We start from the raw sequence: 8,554 nt of genomic DNA on the forward strand, positions 1-8,554 counted from the left end.
CAGTCACAAGACTCATGGAATGTTCTCTGTTTTGTATAATTGAGTACTTTAGAAACAACCGAGTTGTCGTAGGATGAACCCATCGATGACACAGTAGATCCTACAGTCTTACCTCAGATTCTGCGTGTGTATGGAGAGCATGTGCTAGCCTAAGTACTGTGAAGGCAGCACATCTGAAGAATCTAGCAACGCATACCTGTCTGTGGCTGCCTTGCCTGAAATGTATGACAGACAGGAGCGTCTTCAGAGAGGATAAATAACTAACAGGAAAGAGAGGTGTCAGAGATATGTGTCATTCAGCCCGACCATCAACATCTCAACCTACAGCTTTAGAAAAAGTATTAGAGTTCCTCAAACCAAAAACCAAATGCCCCATGCACCCAGAATTAAATGGCCAACAGGGTTTAGTGGATAGGAGGAAATTGCTGTGTGAGCTTCACCATTCCTTTGACTAACACAGCTGTGCATTTGACTGCAAAGCAGATATGACAAAATTCATAAAACAATACAGTGGCTTTGGCTGAGAAATTAGAGAAAATATACATTCCTATAGAATACAGAAAATATACATGTGATCAGAAGCTTTTCTTTCTATTTTGATATATCACATAAAAAGATAAAAGCATAGTTGTATGGCCACATTCTTTTGATGTTCTCTGGAGTTTGAATGAATACTTGTCTGTCTGATAATTGAGATTTGAAGATTTTTGGATGTTTGTTAAAAGCAGAATTGAATGAACAAATGGATACTTTCCTAAAAGATGCATTTGATCTCCCCAAGTCAAATTGGATGAAAATATAAGCAGAAATTGATATACACAGATAGACATACAGTTTAATTCCATATTACAATCAAAATTAAAGAAAACTCTGCATGTTTGCAGTGTTCCTGATTTTTGGCTATGTGCTCAAGATATAAACTATGGTTATTGTTCTCTGCTATCTTCTTCTAGCCCTTATGTAACTTTCACCAAAATCAACTATATACTTAGACATAAAGCAAGTCTCAACAAATATGCAAAATTTGAAATAACACCCTCTGTTCTTTCTGGCCACCACAGATTGATGCTAAATATTGAAATCTTACAAATCCATGGAAATGGAACAACTTACTACTGAATAAAAATGGGTCAAGACAGACATCAAAAATATATTAAAACCTTTTCAAATTTAAATAAATATGAATACATAACATGTCCAAAATTATGAACACAATGAAGGTGGTCCTAAGAGGAAAGTTCATGGCACTAAGCACTTACTTAAAAAAATTGATAGATCTTATACAAGTGACTAAATAGTATGCCTGAAAGATTTAGAACAAAAGGAAGAAATAATTTCCAGAGGTCAAAATATCATCAAACTTATCAACCATTGAAAACAAATTTAAGATATCAGAAGATGGAAAGATTGCCCCATGCTCATGAGTCAGTAGGATTAATATATTGAAAATGGTCATCCCTTACTGTACAGGATTGTTTTAGCTGTCTTGGTTTTTTTTTTGTTGTTGTTGTTTTTTTTTTCCATACAATGTTCAGCATTGGTCTTTTGAGGCCTGTGAAGAATTGTGTTGGGATTTTAATGGGAATTGCATTGACTCTGTAGATTTCTTTTGGTAAGATTATCATTCTTATTATGTTGACCCAAACTATCCAAGAGTGTGGGAGATATTTCCATATTCTGATATCTTCTTAAATTTCTTTCTTCCAAGACTTAAAGTTCTTTTCAAACAGGTCTTTCATTTGTTTAGTCAGATTTACCCCAAGATAATTTATATTATTGGTGCCTAACATAAACAGTGATGCTTCTCTAATTTCTTTCTCAGCCCATTTATCATTTGTATATAGGAGAACTACTGATTTTTTTGAGTTAGTTATGTATCCTGCCACATTACCGAAGATGTTTATCAACTGTAGATGTTCACTGGTAGAATTTTTGTGGTCTCTTATGTATATTATCATATCATTTGCAAAGAGAAAAGTTTGACGTCTTCAAGGTAAAATAATCCTATATAATAAAGGTACTTCTGGGGGGCTGGAGAGATGGTTCAGAGGTTAAGAGCATTGCCTGCTCTTCCAAAGGTTCAATTCCCAGCAACCACATGGTGGCTCATAACCATCTGTAATGGGGTCTGGTGCCCTCTTCTGGTCTGCAGGCATACTCACAGACAGAATATTGTATACATAATAAATAAATAAATATTAAAAAAATAAAGGTATTTCTGGAGGCATCACCATCCCTGACTTCCAGCTCTATAGAGTTACAGTAATAAAAACAGTTTGGTATTAGCATAAAAATAGACATGCGGACCAATGAAATTAAATTGAAGACCCTAATATTAATCCACACACTTATGAACACCCGAATTTTGACAAAAAAGCCAAAAATGTACAATGAAAAAAAGAAAATATCTTTAAAACATAGTGCTGGTATAACTGAATGTCAATATGTAGAAAAATGCAAATAGATAAATGTCTCTTGTCATGCACAAAACTCAAGTCCAAGTGGATCAAAGACTTCAACATAAATCCAGTTACACTGAACTTGATAGAAGAGAAAGTAGGAAATAGCCTTGAATGCATTGGCACAGGAGACCACTTCTGGAATAGAACACCAGTAGCACAGACACTGAGTTTGACAATTATTAGATGAGACCTCCTGAAACTGAGAAGCTTCTCTAATGCAAAGGACATGGTGAATAAGACAAAACAACAGCCTACAGAATGGGAAAACTCATCAACCCAACATCTGACAGAAGACTGATATCCAAAATATATAAAGAACTCAAGAAACTACACATCAAAATACTAAATAATCCCATTAAAAATGGGGTACAGAATTAAACAGAATTTTCAACAGTAGAATCTCAAATGGGCAAGATATACTTAAAGAATTGTTTGACATCATTAGTTATTAGGGAAATGCAAATTAAAATGACTCTGAGATATCATCTTACACCTATCAGAATGGCTAAGATTAAAAACACTGATTCAGCCTATGTTAGAGAAGATGTGGAGTAAGGAGAACTCTTCACTGCTGGTGGGAGTACAAACTTGTACAGCCACTTTGGAAATCAGTATGATGATTTCTCAGAAAATTGAAAATCAATTAAGACCCAGCATACACTCTTGGGCATGTACCCAAAGGATGCTCAATCAGACCACAAGGACATTTGCTCAGATATGGTCATAGGAACTTTATTTGTAATAGCCAGAACCTGGATAAAACTTAGATCACATCTACTGAAGAATAGGCAAAGAAAACGTGATACATTAACACAATAGGATATTAGTATTACTCAGTGGAAAAAAGCAGTGACATCATGAAATTTGTAGGCAATTGGATAGAACTAGATTCTGAGTGAGGTAACCCAAACCCAAAAAGAAAAACTCACTCACAAGTGAATATTAGATGTAAAACAAAGGATAACCAGGCTAGAATCCTCAGTCCCAGAGAAGCTCAGTAACAAGGAGGACCCTAAGGGGATCACATGAATCTCCCTGGGAAGAGAAAATAGATCAGATGTCCCAGATAAACTGGGAGTAGGGGGAGAGGGGGAGGGGATAGGGGTTGTGAATGAGGGATCAGGATGGTCTAGTTGAGGTCAGGGCAGAAGAGGAGAGTAACAAAACAGGTATCTTGATAGAGGAGGCCATAATGGGGCTAGGGATAAACCTGGTGCTAAGGAAATTCCTAGGAACCCACAAGGATGAAGCCAGTGGTGTCTATCTGGTGTAGGTATGGATGTTCACACAGGTTTATGGGAAGAAGTACAGAGCCACCTCAAGGCTGATTTTAGCCTTTTCAGTTGCAGGAGGCCTCAGCTTCTCTCAGACTGAGAGATGAGCAAAGGGTCCTTTTATTTTAATACAATTCACACTTGTATCAAGTCAATTCTGATACCAAAGTCTTTGATCAGAGTCCCCCAGAGGGACAAGACCAAATGCAAATTCTCAGCTAAGAATACCACAGTTTTCTGGGGGTTCCTTAAACTAAGCTTTCATAGACTTTGATCCCCCAGGAAGACTCTCAGATAAGACTTTAAACAGAATATACAGGGGCAGCAGGTAACAATCACAAAAGGCAGATCAAAAGCTAGAAAATAACACTCCAGAGTCAAGTCTGCTGCAGAAATCTGTGGGGGCTCATTCCATACCCCAGCTAAGACTCCTAGCAATAGTGAAGAGTGTGCCTGAACTGATCTTCCACTGTAATCAGATTGGTGACTACACTAATTGTCATCATAGAGCCTTCAACCAGTAACTGATGGAAACAGATGCAGAGATCCATAGCCAAGCACTAGGCAGAGCTCCTGGAGTCCAGCTGAAGAGAGGTAGAAGGGATTATATGAGCAAGAGGGAGGGGTTCAAGATTGTGACAGGGGAACCCACAGAGACAGATGGCCCAAGCTAGTGGGAGCTCACAGACTCTGCACAGCTAGGAATATGGCTTGGGATCAACTAAGGCCCTCTGCATCTGGGTGACAGTTGTGTATCATGGTCTTTTCTAGGACCCTTAGCAGTGGGAGCAGAACCCGTCCCTGACACATGAGCTAGCTCTTTGGAAAATATTAGCTATAGTGGGATGCCTTGCCTAGCCTTGATGCAAGGGGGAAAAGGTTGCGCCTGCCTCAGCTAGATATGCCATGCTTTCTCGATTGGCATGGAAGGCATTATATTTTCTGAATGGAGATGGAGCAGGAGTGGATGGTAGTAAGTAGGAGGGAGGTGGAAGGAGAGAACGAGAGGAGAAGAGGGAGGAGAAACTGTGGTTGGTATGTAAAACAAATGAATTAATTAAAATTTAATTTACACAAAAATAGAAACCAGGATAGTGCATTTTAAATAAAACTTTATTTTAAAGACATAGCTTTACTTGTTCTTTTTAAAAGTTATATCTAAAAGTCATTCTGAGAATAATTAATATAAAGGAACTGAGAACATGGGTTAAAGTGTTTGTAAGGTTTTTTTATTTTAGTGTGATCATGCCTTGGAGTTCACACCACAGTGTGGCTCTGAAGGGATTTGAGTGTTGGATCCTGTGATGTTGAGTTCCCTTCTGCTCTGCTCCCTTCCCTCACTTCAGACCTTCTTCCTCACCATCAGGCAGCTCACATCTTGGGGCAGAAGGCTCTGAGACAAAGGCACAGTGGTCGCTTCACTCCTTGGCTACTTTACATTGCCATCCATGTTACTCTGGCTGGAAGCAAAGCACACATTGCATGAGAGGACCTAGGACTTACCACAGGGCAGGGAACCCTGACTGCTCTTTGGACTGGAGAGGGAGGGGGAGAGGAGTTGGGGGAGGGGGAGAAGGGTGGGAGGAGGGGAAGAAGGGTGGGAGGAGGGGGAGGGAAATGGGAGGCTGGGAGGAGGTGGAAACTTGTTTTTTTTTTTCCTTTTCTCAATAAAAAAATGGAAAAAAAAGAGAAAGACTGCAGCAAGGTGGGTTTGTCACAGTTCCTCCCCGGGAGCACCCGCCCTTCAAGGGCACCAGCCATGTTTAAAGCTCATGAAGCAGAACATCTACCCTGAGCAGGAGAAGGTTGTCACCCACAAGCAGTTATCACCTCTAGCCACAATCCACAGGGCAGAACACTTAGTCCAATAGTGAGCTGTGTGTTGTTCCACAGCTGACATGAGTGAGGACTCCAGTTCCACAGGGTGATGCTGTGGGACAATGGTCTTGTACTCTAAAGATCTGTCACTTGTATTCGTTTACCAAAATGCTGAGTGGCCAGTAGCCAGGCAGGAAGTATAGGCGGGGTAACCAGAACAGGAAAATTCTCGGAAGAGGAAGGGCTCAGTCTACAGTTATCACCCAGACTCAGAGGAAGCAAGATGAGAATGTGTCACTGCTAAAGGTACCAAGCCACATGGTGAACTCAGAAAAGAATTATGGGTTAATGTAAGATGTAAAAGTTAGTTAATAAGAAAGCCTGTGCTTATAGGGCAACCTCTGTGTCTTTGGGAATGAATGGCTGTGGGATCAGGCGGGACAGAAATCTCTGTCAACAGAATGGGAATGTGACCATTATACCTGATCCTGGACAGGAATGGCATCACCACTCCCTGACCAATCCTCAAAATCGTCAACTGGCTGTGTTTGGGTATTTTCTTCATCTTCAAACATTGTGAATAAAAGTTCATTCTTCTCTTTCTTGAATTCTTCTGGAATCTTCATGGAAAAAGTAAATAAAACATTGTAAACCAACAGACTAACTATAAAAGTGTGAAGTGAAGAAGCACAGAGCTAAGCCGTCTAAGCCACACTCACCAGGCCATCATTCACATGAGGGTTGACATTGTCATCCTCCAGGCTATTTTCCTTATTGCCCTGTTCAATCTTCTTCATAAACTCCTCCCACATCACTCTGCTCTGTTCTTCTTCAACCTAGAAATGACATAAGTGACAGTGTTTCCTTCATATTATGTCCAAACACAAGCCAACCAATTGGGCTTGCTGTGACAGATAAAGAGAAACCAGGAGAGGGATCTCAGAACACTACAGCCAGCCACGCTCCATACCCTGTATTTCAGCAATGGAAGCCACCCTGTGTTCATAGTACACAACTTTAAACAGTTCCTTGGTCATGGTTGACCTCTATGACCTCCTTTATTCCTATGTATTCCAATGAAAAAGAACTAGTTCTGACATCCTTTTGGACAGTTTCCATGTTACCAACCGGCTTCTCAATTGTTATCTTCGCCTCTTGATCTTTGACCTCCAGAGTGACATCAGGGGATTCAGCAGCTGAGGCCACTGCCAAGCACAGGATGACTAGGAAGACAGCAGGATTCATGTCTCAAGTGCCTGGAGGAAAAAGGGAGAAATCCCCAGTCTACGTATTTCAAAGTTACTAAAACGTTTTCTTCTTTACTGAGATCCAATGGTCGATCAAGACTGTTTGAACTCTTCCAAGTATTTACCTAAGCAATATGTAAAAGTATAAGGATGCGATTTGTTGAAGAAAACATATGGAGGTATTTGTTAGACCACCAACTTTAGTAGCTGCTCATGGCTGCAGGCCTGGAAACAGCAAGATGTATGAGCTTCAGTTATCAGGCAGATGTTCATATACTCCATGATTCCAAAGTTAAAACTGAAACTAAGGACACAAGGCAGAGAAGACCTAGGATTTGTACAGAGTATGGTAACTTCAATAGCTGAGGGACACTGAACATCTTCTTCCAGCTTGTTGCATTGCAGGAGTTACCCTATGTCTTGGACCCTCCCTCCTGAATAATAACAGTCTAACCTCTCCTTTCTTGAGAACCTAGGAACGACAACATCTACTTCTTCCTCTGACTCACAGTTGTCTCTGTGCCCCCTGAGTCTCTGCTTACTGCCTCACAGAGGAAGGGGTTCACAAGGACATGTCACTGGAAGGCAGAGCCACTAGTATGCATGGAGTAAAGAGGAGACCACTCTTAGCCAGACTTCGCATTCTTCAGTTTACCTTCCCAAGAAGATGCCTGGTTAGGGCCATGCTGCTTGGTGTTCTGTCTGTACAGGCCAGAAGAGACCAAAGTTTTAACTTGTTTTGATATGGGAATAGGTAATCTATCAGAATGGGAAGTACTAGGCTGCCATTGTGCAAGGGACAAATGATACTCCCTGTGACCAGGCTAGACTTGTATTCACAGGGATCCAACACAAAGCTAGATGCCTGAGGTGCCTGGTTGACTTGTTCCATCCTCCACTCATCCTCCCCTGCTTCTCACCAAGACTCCTAAGTGTAAGGAGTCATCCTCATTCATGATGGGTCTGCCTCATTTTCCAGGGTGTCTCTCCAGGGCTCTCCCCCAGTTCCCAGTCTACTTTGGCAGAGCCAGGGCTCACCTGAGATGTCCAATGCTGTACTTGTGCACTTCACTGACAGCTCCTCAGTGGTTTCTGGGCATCCAGAATGTAGCCCAGCTGCACACCGTCTGTCTTTAAATCCCCCAATCTCTGGCCTCAAAGCCCCACCCAACAATCCTAATGTCTTTATGACTGTCTGTGCAGATGACAGCCTTGGGCCCCAGGCTCTATCAGTCCAGATGTTTTCAGAAATTTGATTCCACCCTGTCCTGGAGGATGGAGTGATGTGTTGTCACGGTCAGCTATGGGGGAGATCGCAAAGGCCTCTTGTAGAGGATGCTAAGGAATGAGCCTTGAGTCCTAGGTTCACTTAGCACCCCTCTATTTTGCTTGTGGGTTTTTAAGAAGCATGTGTTTCCAGACAATTTTGAATGGATTTTCAACATAACCATGCTTTTAACTTTGAATAAGAAACATATCCTGGATTTGTATAAGTCAGTATTTTCAAGTCTAATGTCTGTTGGTAGGAATACAGACCCTAGGAAGCTTCCTTAGCATATGGGTGGAATCCAGATGGGTTTCAGAAAAAACTCTTAGGAGAGGGACTAGAGTGATAACTCTGTAGTTAAGAGTATTTGCTGGTCTTATAGGAGACCCAAGTTCAGCTTCCATGATCCTCCTGTGGCCCCCAACAATCTTTAACTCTAATTCCAGGGAATCCAATACTCTCTTCTTCTCCCTTTGAGCACTGGAC

The sequence above is a fragment of the Microtus oregoni genome, unplaced genomic scaffold, assembly GCF_018167655.1.
Source record: "Microtus oregoni isolate MIOR12 unplaced genomic scaffold, Mior012 000105F_ref0000443, whole genome shotgun sequence".
NCBI lineage: Eukaryota > Metazoa > Chordata > Mammalia > Rodentia > Cricetidae > Microtus > Microtus oregoni.